The sequence below is a fragment of the Melanerpes formicivorus genome, unplaced genomic scaffold (genome assembly GCF_026170545.1).
Source record: "Melanerpes formicivorus ecotype bairdi unplaced genomic scaffold, bMelFor1.0.p_v2 SCAF_9, whole genome shotgun sequence".
Lineage (NCBI taxonomy): Eukaryota > Metazoa > Chordata > Aves > Piciformes > Picidae > Melanerpes > Melanerpes formicivorus.
In genome coordinates, this window is record NW_027142361.1 from 20,603,854 (window position 1) to 20,619,937 (window position 16,084).

The window sequence follows — 16,084 nt, forward strand, 5'->3', positions numbered from 1 at the left end:
TCCACAGGCCTCCCCATGTCCACCAGACGGGTCACCTGATCATAGAAGGAGATCAGGTTGGAGAGGCAGGACCTGCCCTTCCTAAATCCATGCTGGCTGGACCTGAGCCCTTGGCCATCCTTCAGGTGCGCAGTTATTGCCGCCAGGATAATCTGCTCCATCACTTTCCCTGGCACTGAGGTCAGGCTGACTGGCCTGTAGTTCCCAGGTTCCTCCATCTGACCCTTCTTGTGGATGGGGACCACATTGGCCAGTTTCCAGTCATCTGGGACCTCACCTGTGAGCCAGGACTGGAGGAAAATGATGGAGAGTGGCCTAGCCAGCTCATCTGCCAGCTCTCTCAGCACCCTAGGATGGATCCCATCCGGTCCCATGGACTTGTGAGTATCCAAGTGGCTCAGCAGGTCCCGAACTAATTCCTCATGGATTTCCGGGGCATTACACTGCTCCCCGACCCCATCGCCCAGCTCAGGAGGCCACTCCTCCTGAACTCCTGCCTTGCTGTTAAAAATTGAGGCAAAGAAGGTGTTCAGGACCTCAGCCTTTTCCTCATCTTCGGTCACCATGTTCCCCTCCAGGTCCAATAGGGAGTGCAGGTTCTTCCTGCCCTTCTTCTTATTGTTAATATATTTATAAAAGTGCTTTTTATTATCTTTGACTGAGGTGGCCAGCTTCAGTTCCAACTGGGCCTTTGCCTCCCTAATTTTATTCCTACATAATCTAACAGCTTCCTTGAACATACCTCGAGAAGCCTTCCCCTCCTTCCAAAGGTGATACAGCCTCTTTTTCCCCCTTAATTCCTCCAGGAGCTGCTTGCTCATCCAGGCCGGTCGCCTTCCCTGCCGGCTTGCCTTTCGGCACGTGGGAACCGCCAGTTCCTGTGCCTTCAAGAGCTCCTGTTTGAAGTAGGTCCAACCCTCCTGAACCCCTTGGTTCATGAGGGCTGGTACCCAGGGGACTTTACAAACAAGTTTCTTAAATAGACTGAAGTTCGCCCTTCGGAAGTCCAAGGTGAAGGTTCTGTTGGTGCTCCTCCCTATCTCCCTGCATATTGAAAACTTCACTATCTCGTGGTCACTGCACCCTAGGCAGCCTCCCACGATCACGTCTCCCACCAGCCCTTCCCTATTGCAGAACAGCAGGTCAAGCAGAGCCTGTCCCCTGGTAGGCTCGCTTAACAGCTGCGTCAGGAAGCAGTCCTCCATTCGCTCCAGGAATCTTCTGGACTGCCTCCTCCCTGCTGAATTAAGTTCCCAGCAGATATCTTGGAGGTTGAAGTCACCAACAAGGACAAGATCTGATGATCTTGAGACGGCCTCCAGCTGCTTGTAGAACAAGTTTAAAACCATTACCCCTTATCTTGTCCCAACAGGCCCTGCTGAAAAAAATCTGTCTCCATTTTTTCTTGCAGGATTCTTTTTATGAACTGAAGGCCTCAAGAAGGTCTCCAGGGCAGATCAGGTTGACCCTGGCTTTGAAACAGTGCACATCCCACAGCATGTTGCAAAGTGGGACTTGGCATTGTTTCAGGACACAGTAAACAGGAAAGATCACCAGAGACCAAGAAGTGCTAGGTTTCACAGGCAGAGCTTTGCACTGTTCTGTTCTGCAGCTGAAACAAAAGCCATGGAGTGCCTAGAAGTGAGCACCATAGAATCATAGAATGGTCCAGGCTGATTCTATGATTCATAGAATGGTTTGGGTTGGAAGGGACCTCCAAAGGTCATCCAGTCCAACCTCCCCACAGTCAGCAGGGACATCCCCAAATAAATCAGGCTGCCCAGGGCCTCATAAGCCTCACCTTGAATATCTCCAGGGAAGTGGCCTCAACCACCTCCCTGGGCAACCTGTTCCAGTGTTCCACCACCCTCATAGTGAAGAACTTTGTCCTGATATCCAATCTAAATCTGCTCTTCTCTAGTTTGAATCCATTGCCCCTTGTCCTGTCACTGCAGGCCTTTGCAAACAGTCTCTCTCCATCCTTCCTGTAGCCCACTTCAGGTATGGCAGGCTGCTATTAGGTGTCCCCAGAGCCTCCTCTTCTTCAGGCTGAACAAGCCCAGCTCCTTCAGCCTGTCCTTGCAGCAGAGGTGCTCCCAACTCTTCTCCAGCAACCCCAATGAAAGAACACAAGATACACAGAACAGTGCCTCCCCAACACCCTCTTGCAGATTCTGGCCAGTGGCTACTGCAAGCCATCCTGAGCTGGATGAGCTGCTCTCATGTTTAGTGGCCATTGACAGACTGTTTTTCCTCCACCCAACTGTCCAGTTGCTTTTCTGAACCCTCATGAACCTCCAGCTGGGCTGGAGTTCAGCTTGCTGAGTTTGATCCTGCGCCCTGGTGTCAGAAGGCCAAGCTTCTTGCAGATGTTAGGGTTGAGGATGTGGCTGGGACCAGTGGAGACCTATCAGCCTTTCCCCCCTGCTGAACTCCTGCTGACACCGAAAGGAACCGGCCAGACTCCCCGGGATGCTGAGCACAGGGGAACTGTGCTGGCCACATCCCGAACAAACAGGAGGGAAAAGGCAGAAATTGGTCCCTGTAAAAAATGAGAGGGGGAAGTAAAGGGCAAAGTGAGAAGGGAAATGTCTGATTCATTATGAGCTTGTTTTGCTTTTGTCTTCTCCAAGGAGGAAGAGGATGGAGCGCCGTCGAAGACAGACAGAAGGATGTTTCCTGGCCCAGCCTGGGAGAGGATCAGATAATGAGCATATAACAATAGAAATGATGACTGAGACAAAAACATAGCCACTTGTCAGACAGAGAGAGCAACAGGCTCCACTATAGGCAGCCAGAGGCTGAAGAGGAAGAGGCGTGAGCGCAAACAGCTTCAGCGCATGAGCTGCCCCGAGTTGCCCCTTCCAGGTAGGGCTTCTGACAGCTGAGACTCTCCTGGTCTGCTACATCCCATTGCATGGGCACTCTCACATTCTTCTTCTGAGTCTGAGGACACAAGGGCAAATTCAAACCATCGATGTTGTTAGGCGTTGGAATGTGCTGCCCAGGGAGGTGGTGGAGTCACTGTCCCTGGAGGTGTTCAAGAGGGGACTGGACATGGCACTTGGTTCCTTGGTTTAGTTAGTCATGAGGTGTTGGGTGACAGGTTGGACTTGATGATCTTTGAGGTCTTTTCCATCCTTGTTGATTCTGTGATTCTATGTGGCTAGGGATGGGCAGTAACCATTTACCATGAGTCTCTCTGCCCACTGTGGTTCATGATTCTACTCTTGGTTCCCCTTGATCAACACTTCAGAACTGTCACCCAAGCACTCTGTCTGAAACTGAGTCTGTCAAGGATTTCCACTTATCTGATGGCTGTCAGCCTGTACAAAGGAGCAATAGTAAATAAAACTGACTCTGAAGGTTTTCTCAGAAAGGTCTGCAAGTAAAACATGCTGTGGTTTTCACACCTCTCCAGGGGTCAACATGCAAACGTAGTCATCTGGGGAATGCAAACACAGATGCAAAACTACAGGTAGGCAAATGCCAAAGTTCCAGGCTGAAGCCTGGTCTGTGAGAATGAAAAGTGCTGTTGTTCACATCTGAATTAGTAGTAGACAGGAGACACTACTCTGTATGAGAGTGTTGGGGCTGTTCAGTCTTGGGAAGAGAAGGCTCTGAGGATACCTTATTGTGGCCTTCCAGTATCTGAAGGGGGCTACAAGAAGGCTGGGGAGGGACTTTTTAGGGTGTCAGGGAGTCATAGGACTAGGGGGAATGGAACAAAACTAGAAATGGGTAGATTCAGATTGGATGTTAGGAAGAAGCTCTTCCCCATGAGGGTGGTGAGACACTGGCACAGGTTGCCCAGGGAGGTGGTACAAGCCTCATCCCTGGAGGTTTTGAAGGCCAGGCTGGATGTGGCTGTGAGCAACCTGCTGTAGTGTGAGGTGCCCCTGCCCATGGCAGACCTCACTGGAAACTTCTGCAAGGTGCCTATGTACATATCAGCCACCTTCTTCTTTGTGCAAAGCAGTTGTGCATGACTACTCCTGCCATCTCCATCACTCCCCAGACAATGGCCCAGAGGATGATGCTGACATAAGCAAAGAGTTTTCCCAGGGTTTGTATATGCAGTCCTCTGCAAGTTCCTTATATCTAAAGGATAAAATCCTAAGGGGTGCAAAAATAGATTCTGAGTAGCTTTTTGGAGCTCCCAGACTCTTCTTGTGTATCACAGAGTCATAGAATTCTTTGGGTTGGGAGGAACCTTTAAGGAGCATCTGGTCCAACCCCCCCTGCAGTGAGCAGGGACATCTTCAAGCAAATCAGGTTGCTCACGGCTTCATCCAACCTGACTTGAAATGTTTCCAGGGATGAAGCTTCCCACCACTTCTCTGGGCAATCTGTGCCAGTGTTTCACCACTCTTACTGTAAAGATTTTCTTCCTTACATGTAGAATCATAGAATCATAGAATCTTAGAATTGTTAGGGTTAGAAGGGACCTCAAGGATCAGCCAGTTCCAACCCCCCTGCCATGGGCAGGGACACCTCACACTACAGCAGGTTGCTCACAGCCACATCCAGCCTGACCTTCAAAACCTCCAGGGATGAGGCTTCCACCACCTCCCTGGGCAACCTGTGCCAGTGTCTCACCACCCTCATGGGGAAGAACTTCTTCCTAACATCCAATCTGAATCTACCCATTTCTAATTTTGTTCCATTCCCCCTAGTCCTATGATTACCTAACACCCTAAAAAGTCCCTCCCCAGCTTTCTTGTAGCCCCCTTCAGATACTGGAAGGCCACAATAAGGTCTCCTTGGAGCCTTCTCTTCTCCAGACCAAACATCCCCAACTCCCTCAGTTTGTCCTCATAGGTGAGGTGCTCCAACCCTGTAATCATCCAACTAGTCTGTATCCCCCCTCTTTAAGTTTAAAACCACCTCCTCTTGTCCTCTTTCAACAGACTCCATTAAAAAGATTGTCCTCATATTTCTTGTAAGCCCCTTTCAAGTATCACAGAAAAGCCTTGATTCTGACTCCAGCTCTTAAAAGGCAGTTCAGGGGTCTGTAGCAAGACCCATGGTTGCTTACCTTCCACATCTGGTGCTGAGGTGGCACCAGAGCTGCTTAGCCACTAAGGTGACAGATGTGCCTGCAGGCACCTATCTAGAGCCACACAATACAGCCCCTCAGCTGGGGTGAGTCACTCAGCAATTGAACCCAAAGTCCAATATCAATGCTGTCCTCTACTTGGTCATGCTGGGAACCTAAGAGAACTGAAACAGCCAAAGTATGACTCATCCCAGGTTCTTATTGCACATTGGCCACAACAACCCCATGCAGTGCTACAGGCTGGGGTCAGAGTGGCTGGAGAGCAGCCAGGCAGAAAGGGACCTGGGGGTACTGGTTGATAGTAGGCTGAACACGAGCCAGCAGTGTGCCCAGGTGGCCAAGAAGGCCAGTGGCATCCTGGACTGTATCAGGAATAGTGTGGCCAGCAGGAACAAGGGAAGTCATTGTGCCCTGTACTCAGCACTGGTTAGGCCACACCTTGAGTCCTGTGTCCAGTTCTGGGCCCCTCAGTTTAGGAAAGATGTTGAGTTGCTGGAAGGTGTCCAGAGAAGGGCAATGAAGCTGGGGAGGGGTTTGGAGGACAGCCCTTTGGAAACTGAGGAAGCTGGGGTTGCTTAGCTTGGAGAAGAGGAGGCTCAGGGGAGACCTTCTTGCTGTCTACAACTCCCTGAAGGGAGGTTGTAGACAGGCGGATGATGGTCTCTTCTCCCAGGCAACCAGCACCAGAACAAGAGGACACAGTCTCAAGCTGTGCCAGGGGAGGTTTAGGCTGGATGTTAGGAAGAAGTTCTTCATAGAGAGAGTGATTGGCCATTGGAATGTGCTGCCCAGGGAGGTGGTAGAGTCACCATCCCTGGAGGTGTTTAGGAAGAGACTGGATGGGGTGCTTGGTGCCATGGTTTAGTTGATGAGATGGTGTTGGGTGATAGGTTGGACTCAGTGATCTCAGAAGTCTTTTCCAACATGGTCTATTCTATTCTATTCTATTCTATTCTATTCTATGCTATGCTATGCTATGCTATTCTTATTCATAACACATGAATTACTTTACAGCTATCTGACAGTACGAGTGGTGGTTTTATGTGCTTTATGAAGATGTGTGCTGGCTGTAGCTTCTTTACCAGCTTACTGGGCTTGAGTAAAGCACCATATAAATGACCAAGTTCATTGTGTGAGGCCACACCTAGAATACTGGGTACAGTTTTTGGGGCCCTCTTTGGAAGAAGGACATTAAGGTGCTGAAGCTTGGGGCTGTTCAGTCTGGAGAAGAGAAAGCTCCCAGGAGACCTAATTGTGGCCTTATATGAAGGGGGCTAAATGTAATGAGGTGAAATTTTATGTCTTAATCACAGCTGAGCAAACTCACCAGATGAAGCAGCAGAAATATGCACTCTTTGGCCTTAAACCTGTGTGTACAGCAATTTTCATTTCAAGACCATGGTTTTCAGATGGATGCTCCTGATGCCTAAACTGGGAGCTGAAAGTAAGTAATTGATGGAAAGGCATCAAGAAACGCACAGTGAATTTCACAAAATCACAGAATCACCAAGGTTGGAAGAGACCTCAGAGATCATTGAGTCCAACCTGTCACCACAGACCTCATGACTAAACCATGGCACCAAGTGTCACGTCCAATCCCCTCTTGAACACCTGCAGGGATGGTGACTCCACCACCTCCCTGGGCAGCCCATATGTAGTACGGAGTTGCAATCTAAAAGAACTCCTCTCTCCAACCAGAGAAGGGGCATCTAGATACCTCTTTTAAGTACCTGATGTAAACTGCATGTTAAAAAAAAAAAAAATCTATCTGGTGTCCCTGACAGGCTTGGAAAGTTCAGAGGAGAAATCCATGAGGGGTTTCGTAGGGTGCAGATAAGGAGTCACAAATTTGATTTGCTATGAGCTGCTGAGCAGAAATTATGTTCATCAAATTGCTGGCTACAAATAGGCTACTCAGCTCAGGCTGCTAGCCCCCCTCCACCACCCAGCCAGACACCCCCCCCCCCCCCTCCTCCCTGCTCCATGCAGAAGGTCTCCTATCTCCTGAGAATCCTGATAAACCCTCCTCTCGTGCCCTCCCCTTCCCCCCTGAAATAAAAGTGAGCTGTCTTAGTGCTAGGATGCAGAAACCACTTCCAAGCTAGCATTACATCAACATTGCAGCTGATAAAGGGATGTGCAATGGAGTGTTAGACTAATAGAAAAACACAGCTCAGATAAGGCAGGCTCCTGATAGCCTGGGCTGATGTAAAATGCCATTGTCTCCTCTTCTGTCAGCTGAGTCATGGAGTGATAGGGAATTCCAGTGGCAACGGGCAAGGCAGGGGTCAGCAACCACAAACCCTGGGTAATGCAAATCCCCTGGCCTGGGCACCACTGGGGATGATGGAACTGGGCTGGGAGGATGTGCTTAGGGGTGCAGGTGGTGGCAAAATGCCTCCTTGGCTGCAGGGATGGGGAGGGAGGGCAAAGAATGGAAAGGGTGCAGGCTGCAAGGCTGTTCCAGGCTCTGTGTGCAGGGATGTAACCACAGCAGAGCTCTGGCTCTGGGTCTGTATGCAGGGATGTAACCACAGCAGAGCTCTGGCTCTGTGTGCAGGGATGCAACCACAGCAGAGCTCTGGCTCTGGCTCTGTATGCAGGGATGTAGCCACAGCAGAGCTCTGGCTCTGTGTGCAGGGATGCAACCACAGCAGAGCTCTGGCTCTGTGTGCAGGGATGTAACCACAGCAGAGCTCTTGCTCTGTGTGCAGGCATGTAACCACAGCACATCTCTGGCTCTGTATGCAGGAATGTAACCACAGCAGAGCTCTGGCTCTGTGTGCAGGGATGTGTGACCGTTTGAGGCTGTGTTTTTAAGAAAGGGACAGTGCTGGGACACTCTGGCTGAATGTTTTGGTGAAGACAATGAAAACATCGATGTTCTAAACGAATTTCTTTGGTAGATTGGTAGAATGCAGTTTTAAGTTTAAGTGCAGCTGGAGTTCTCTCTCAGTTTGCTCCTTTCCTTCTCCCTTCCAGCTTGCCTGCTTCTGGGCTCCTAGCCAGAACGACCTTGGACACCAGATAAGCACTAATCACTAATACTGCATGCGCTTTTAAGGCCTAACCAAAATTTCATCCTTATTAATTACCTTTTCTTTCTCTCTAGCCCTTTTTGGGAAAAAAGGGAGGTAGGGGGAGAGAAGGGGGTACAGGGGGGGAACCCTCCTCTGTCCAGAGGAGGGAATTTCGTTCCCGTATTCTTGTTTTTTTACTTTGCTGTATATTTCTGTATATATATTGTAAATACTGTATATTGTGTACATATCTTGCATTTTCCACATTGCTTGTAAAATATGGCATTTCTTCCACTTCTCCGGCTGAGTTAGCTGTGGTTTTTTTCGCTTTGTGGGGGAGAGAAAGCTAGGCCTTCTCTCTCGACCCACCACAGGATGTAACTACAGCAGATCTCTCAGTGCCACCACTTCTGGCATGGGACCCATCAGTTTTAGTGGCTTTTCTCTGCTGTTTCACCTTCTCACCCATCTCCTGTGTTTTCCTGGGAACTCTGAAGTCAGAGAGGGTGGGAAGTCAGCAGGAGAATGCAGGGGAGAGGATACTGATAGCACTGCTTTGGGTACCTGCAGTGTCCCAAGTTCCTTTGGGTCAAGATTTTGCACCCTTCAGTGCTAAAAGGGGGCCTACAAGAAAGACAGGGATAGACTTTTTAGCAAACTGTGACAGGACAAGGGCTGATGGGTTTAAGTTGAAAAGAGGGGAGATTCAGACATGATAGAAGGAAGAACTCTTTTACCAAGGTGATGAAACACTGAGACAGATTGCCCAGGGAAGTGGCAGAAGCCTCACCCCCAGAAAAATGCCAGGTGAGGTTGGATGGGGCTCTGAGCAACATGATCAAGTTGAAGATGTCCCTGCCCAGTACAGAGGGCTTGGATTGGATGTCCTGGAAAGATTCCTTCCAACACAAAACATTCTATGGTTCTTTCAGATGTTCTCTGCCATGGGCCTTGAACATCACCAGGCACAGGAGTGGCTGAATCTTGCCCTGAGCCACCATCACACACCAGTCCAATGATAAACTGGGAGAGGCATGGAGAAGGACACCATGCCCACACCAACCTGTGTCCCCGGAGCTAGAGGAGGATGTCTGTCTCCATCCATCCTCTGAAAGGGAATTCCAAAAGCCCACTGAGGGCTGTGATCAGTGCCTGGGCTGGTGACTGAGAGTGGTTGTTCCCTCTGTGGGCTCTGCTCTCATTTTCCTGTGCTGCCCTTTGATCTCCTCTCACAGGGCTCCAGCCCAGGAGGCTGCTCTAAAGGAGAAACTCCAGATTATGTGACAGACTTATGTAATTTTTCCAATGGACATGCTGGCCTGGCTTGCAGTGCAGAGGGCTTTTTTTAGTGCTGGCACTGCTCTCCTTGGCCACACAGGTCCTAGAGAAACACTGTGGTGAGGATGCTGCAGGGACCTTGTGCCCCAGTGAAAACCTGAGTGTGGTGGTTTGGCTCTGGCCTGGAGGCCAGATACCCACCAAGCCGCTCTATCACTCCCCCTCTTAAGTGAACAGGGGAAGAAGGGAAAGAAAATATAACAGAAGCCGGGGATAAGATAGGAGCAATTTAATAACACTAATAAGCAAACAGCAAATAGACCGCGCGGAAGCAAAGAAAGCAGAGAGAGAGATGTTAGTCTCTACTTCCCATCAGCAGGACGGTGGTCGGTCTCGGGAAGCAGGGCTCTCTAAGCTTGGTGGTTCCTTGGGAGGATAAACGCCATGGACGAATCCCCAACACTTCCTTCTTTCACGTCCTTCTTATACCTGAGCTGACGTCATATGGTATGGAATACCTCTTTGGCCAGTCTGAGTCAGCTGGCTCAGTTGTGTCCCCTCCCAAGATCCTGCCCACCCCTCAATGTACTCCTGGGGCAGGGAAATGTTGAAAGGACACAGCTCGGATACCGAATTCAGCCGTAGCCAAAACACTGCTGTGTTATCAACTGCTGCTGCAAAAACCCACAGCACTAAAACGATGCTGTGAGGAGAATTAACTCCACCTCAGTTCAACCCAATACAATCTTCACCCCTTATTCCATACCATTTGCATCAAGCTCAGGTTTTACACATTTCAATACATTTAACCATCTCATTTGATTCTTACACCAAAATAACAAAAGAACACAAAAATAACTTCTTGCTTACATTCACAACCTGATCTACATACTTAAACTATCTCAATACTTCAACCTATAGAGACTTATATCAATGTCTCAGTCCTCTCTTAAAGTTTTCTTTCTGCTCCTGTAGATGTCATTTGGGAATATTCAAGACAGAAGCAGGATATTCTGTTCTTGGGCACCAACTCCAGATGGTCTCAACCACTGTGTCATTCTTGATCCTTGGAAAACTTCCTCAGTCCGTGTTCTTCTTGCTTCATTACTTTCTGCAACATGCAATTCACATTATTCACATTCTAAATTACCTTTCCCCCAGTGCTAGGTCCCTTTGTGGCACACACTGAGTCTCCCCATTTCTTTTCATTACCCACCATGTACATCCAGGCCCCTGAGCAAAGACAATCCCATGAATGGGTTTGCCTTTCCCCATGGGAGGAGCAACCCACACTGCCTTTCCTAGCCACTTTCCCATGTGTACTACAGGGACTTTATCTCCCCCCACAGTGTGCAAGGGTTCTGTTTGGGCAGGACCAGGACGGTTAGCAGATCCTCGAGAATTAACCAGCCAAGTGGCTTCTGCTAAATTTACATCCCAGTGCCTCCATGCTCCATTACCCAATGCTTTCAGCATAGTCTTTAACAGTCCATTATATCTTTCAACCTTCCCAGAGGCTTGTGGGTGATAGGGAATGTGATATACCCATTCGATGCCATGTTTCTTGGCCCAGGAGCTGATGGCATTGTTCCTGAAGTGAGTCCCGTTGTCAGACTCGATCTGTTCAGGGGTACCGTGCCGCCACAGGATTTGCCTTTCAAGGCCTAAGATGGTGTTCCGGGCAGTAGCATGATTTACAGGGTATGTTTCTAACCAGCCTGTAGTTGCTTCCACCATGGTGAGGATGTAGCGCTTGCCTTGGCGTGTTCATGGCAGTGGTCCAATATAGTCAATCTGCCAGGCCTCGCCATAGCGAAAACCCAGCCACCGCCCTCTGTTCCAGGGAGACTTGGCTCTGGTGGCCCTCTTGATGGCAGCACAGGTTTCACAGTCATGTGTGACCTGTGTGATGGCTTCCATAGTCAAGTCCACCCCTCGGTCACGAGCCAACCTGTACTTAGCATCTCTCCCTAGATGTCCTGATGTTTCATGGGCCCATCGAGCTACAAACAGTTCACCTTTTTGCTCCCAGTCTAGATCCACTTGAGCTATATCAATCCTGGCAGCCTTGTCTGCATGCTCATTGTTTTGATGTTCTTCATTAGCATAACTCTTAGGTACATGAGCATCAACATGACGTACCCTCAGAGGCATGTTCTCCACCCGAGCAGCAATGTCCTGACACAGTGAGGCAGCCCAAATAGGCTTACCCCTGCGTTGCCAATTGGTCTTCTTCCACTGCTGTAGCCATCCCCACAAGGCATTAGCCACCATCCAAGAATCTGTGTAAAGATAAAGTACTGGCCACTTTTCTCTTTCAGCAATTTCTAGAGCAAGTTGGATGGCTTTCACCTCTGCATATTGACTTGATTCACCTTCTCCTTCAGTAGTCTCAACAACTTGTCGTGTAGGACTCCATACAGCAGCTTTCCACTTCCGATGGCTTCCTACTACACGACATGATCCATCAGTAAACAGAGCATAAGGCCTTTCATCTTCAGGTAACTCGTTGTATGGTGGTGCCTCTTGGGCACGAACCACTTCCTCAGGCGATGCTCCAAAATCCCTACCTTCTGGCCAATCCATAATCTCTTCCAGAATTCCTGGGTGGTTTGGTTTTCCCAGTCAAGCTCGCTGTGTAATCAGTGCTACCCACTTACTCCATGTAGCACTGGTGGCATGATGAGTAGAAGGGATGTTTCTTCTGAACATCCAATGCAGCACAGGCAGCCTTGGTGCTAAGAGGAGAGTTGCTTCTGTACCCACTACTTCTGATGCAGCTGGAACTCCCTCATAGGCTGCTAAGATCTCCTTCTCAGTTGGTGTATAGTGGGCTTCTGATCCTCGATATCCTCTACTCCAAAATCCTAACGGCCGACCTCGGGTTTCACCTGGTGTCTTCTGCCAGAGGCTCCAAGTAAGACCATGCTCCCCAGCTGCGGTGTAAAGGATATTCTGCACCGATGGTCCTGTGTGAATGGGCCCAAGTGCCACTGCACGAGCTATCTCTTGTTTGATCTGTTCGAAAGCTTGTTGCTGCTCACTACCTGTGGCCGGTTGACGTTGCCCCCTTAAGAAAGGGAATATGGTGGACGGAAGTTGGTAAACGGAAGGAATAGTCTAAACTAATTTCATTGGTGAAGTGGGAGGAAGCACCTTCTGAGCTGGGACTATACTGGGTTTTTCCAGCACCTTATCTTCAGTCTTGCTTCCGCCTTTTCTTCGTGCAGCAGCTCTGCCTGTGCTGGGCTTTCTGCCAAGGCCTCGGCCTTGAAGACAGATAAAGGCCGGTATATTAACTCCCTTCCAATTAACACGAACTGCTTCTAACTTTTTTTTCCTCTCTTTTCTTTCTCTTTCTATCCCATTCTGGGGAAAGGGGGGAGAGAGGGGAGAGCGGAGGTGGGGAACCCCTCTCTGTCCGAGGGGGGTCACTCTCATTTCTGTGTTACTCTGTTGTATATCTTTGTATATATTGTAGATATTGTAAATTTGTAAATATTCCCCTGCATACCTTACATTGCTTTGTAAATATAGCTCCACTGCTTTGCTAATTCAGCTTCTGAGTTTTTTTTTCCTTTCCCTTCAATTTTTTTTTTCCCTTTTACCTTACAAGGGGGAAGGGAGGAGGCTTCTCGGCCTTACCCTACCAAACCCACCACATTTTTTTTAATGGCGTACCCAACGTGAGGCAGATAATTAGTTTAATTTATTACTTGATTGATTTAGTGTTTTCCAGCTGAATTAGCAAACATGAAGGTATTGTGGTTTGTGGAGCGATTATTCTTTTCATCGGCTGGTATCAACATGGCACCTACTCCTTCTCCCACTCCTTCTCCTTCTTCTTCTTCTCCGTCGGCCATTAACGGAGCAACATCACTTCCACCCACTCCCTCAGTGGGACCGGAAGTCACTGCCCCAGCAGCTGATTTATCTCAGGACTTGTCAGCTTCTATTAAGGTGGCTGTAAATTCAAACACAGCTCCAGTTAAGGTGGCTCCTTTAAAGACTAGAGGTGCAAAGGGCAAAGATGGAGAAGAAGAGGAGTTGGAGACTGATCCTGGTGAGGGGCCCTCTACTCTAAAAGATCCTGCTCAGGAGGAAGAGAAGGTTTGTTTTAAAGATCTAGCTAACCTAGTGAGATCAAAGCAGGATAGAGATGAAGTTAGGAAGGCAGCTGGCAAAGGTGGTTCTCAGCTTAAAGAGATCCTTAGGAGAATCACAGCAGGATTTTATGGGCAAAGAATTCAGGGAGATGAAGATGAAGATGATATTACAGACTGTTCTTCTCCACGGGAGGAATTGCGTGATGTCCGTAAAGATTTCACCAGGGCAGATAAGGAGCCAGTTCTAGCTTGGCTTAGTAGGTGTTATGATACAGGTGCTTCAGCTCTAACAGTTGGAGACAAGTCAGCAGCTCAGTTAGGAACTCTCTCAAGGGACAATGGAATAGATAGACATCTAGGTGAAGCTCTCGGTAAGGTTAATCTGTGGATACGCCTTTTAATGGCGGTTGCCCTGAGAAACCCTTCCCGAGATGATCTTCCATGGAATCCTAAACCCTGGACTACCATAGATGAGGGAATTAAGCGCTTGAGAGAATTTGCTGTTAGAGAGCTACTCTATGGTGAACATGAAACTCTGAATCCTGATGACATTCCTGTGGGTATTGGTCTTGCTAAAAAGATCATCAAACTTGCTCCTTCTAATTATGCAAACATTCTGGCAAGCAGAATTGTGTCAAGAAGTTATGGTGGAGCTTCTCCTACGGTTGGCCAATTCAGTGATCAAATGAGACAATTGGAGGATAGCATGACACGTGGTTCTTTGGTTTCGGCCATCAAAACAATGTCTGGTGATATACAGAATTGCATAAGAGAGTTAAAAGATTAATTTAGAAATTCCATATCCCAATTGGCACAAAGGGATAATTTCAATTCTTCCTCCAGGTGGATACAAGTTTCATCTGTGAGGAATACACGTCCTCCAAGGAGGTCATTCCAAAACAGGTCATTCCAAAATAGGTCATTCCAAAACAGACCACCAAGGCAATCACGTAGAACTATTTGGATAACTCTGCGTGATCAGTTTGGTAAGAACATGAACCGCTGGGATGGCCAACCAACTTCTAATCTTTTCAGGAGACTGAGGGAATTGCAAAGTGGCAGAACCCGAGGTAGCAATACCAGAAGGGTAGCTGTTACTTCCACAGTTCCCCAGAACGACTCTTATGGCTCCAACCGTGGCTCCAGTTATAACATGCAAAGTTATAACCCTGCAAACAATGTGCAATGCACATGTGCGCATGTTCCCCATAACTAGGGGTGCCCTGCCTCCCGCCAGGGGGAGGAGAGGGATAACAGAGATAATAGAATCTATTGGGATGTGTACATCCAGTGGCCTGGCACTTCACAATTTCGGAAGTACAGGGCCTTGGTTGACACAGGAGCTCAGTGCACCATAATGCCATCAAATTATCAGGGATCGGAGTCTATAACTATTCTGGGAGTCACTGGTGGATCTCAAGAGTTAAGTAAGGTAGAGGTTAATATAAGTTTAACTGGTAAACAATGGAGGAAGCATACAGTTGTGACCGGACCTGATGCACCTTATATTTTGGGAATTGATTTTCTGAGAGAAGGGCGTTTCAGAGACCCTAAAGGTTACAAATGGGCTTTTGGAGTAGCTTCAATAGAAATTGATGGACAAAAATTGAAGCTATCTGCCAGATCCGAACTTTCTGATGAATCTGCAGTTGTGGGACAACATAAGATACAGGACATTAAATTGCCGGTTGCTTCTCAGACTGTGCATCACAGACAATACAGAACCAACCGTGACTCTTTGTTGCCCATTCAGAATCTGATTCGTCAGTTGGAGAGTCAGAAAGTCGTCAGCAAAACTCATTCACCTTTCAACAGTCCAGTGTGGCCTGTGCGGAAGCAGAATGGAGACTGGCGTCTGACGGCAGACTACTGAGCCCTAAATGAAGTGACACCACCTATGAGTGCAGCAGTGCCAGACATGATGGAACTACAGTATGAGCTGGAATCCAAAGAGGCCAAATGGTATGCTACCATAGACATTGCTAATGCATTTTTCTCTATTCCCATAGCAGAGGAATGCAGGCCTCAGTTTGCTTTCACCTGGAGAGGAATCCAGTACACTTTCAACAGGCTGCCAATGGGCTGGATCCACAGCTCAAGCATCTGTCATGCAGTGATCCACGATGCTCTGGAGAAAGGCGGTGCTACAGAACACATCCAGTTCATCGATGATATCATCGTCTGGGGTAAAACTGCTGAGGAAGTCTTCGAGAAAGGTAACAAAATCATTGACATTCTTCTGAATGCAGGTTTTGCCATCAAGCGAGACAAGGTGAAAGGACCTACCACAGAGATTCAATTCCTGGGAGTGCGGTGGCAGGATGGACATCGACACATTCCAGTGGATGTGGTAAATAGAGTCTCTACCATGGCAAGTCCCACAAACAAGCAAGAGACCTTACGTTTCTTGGGGATAGTGGGATTTTGGAGACTACACATTCCTGGATACAGTCAGATTGTGAAACCTCTGTATGATGTGACTCGAAAGAGAAACCATTTCCACTGGGGACCTGAACAACAAGCAGCTTTTGACCAGATAAAGCAAGAGGTAATTCAAGCAATGGGTCTGGGACCTGTCCGAGATGGTCCAGACATTAAGAACATTTTGTACACGGCTGCAA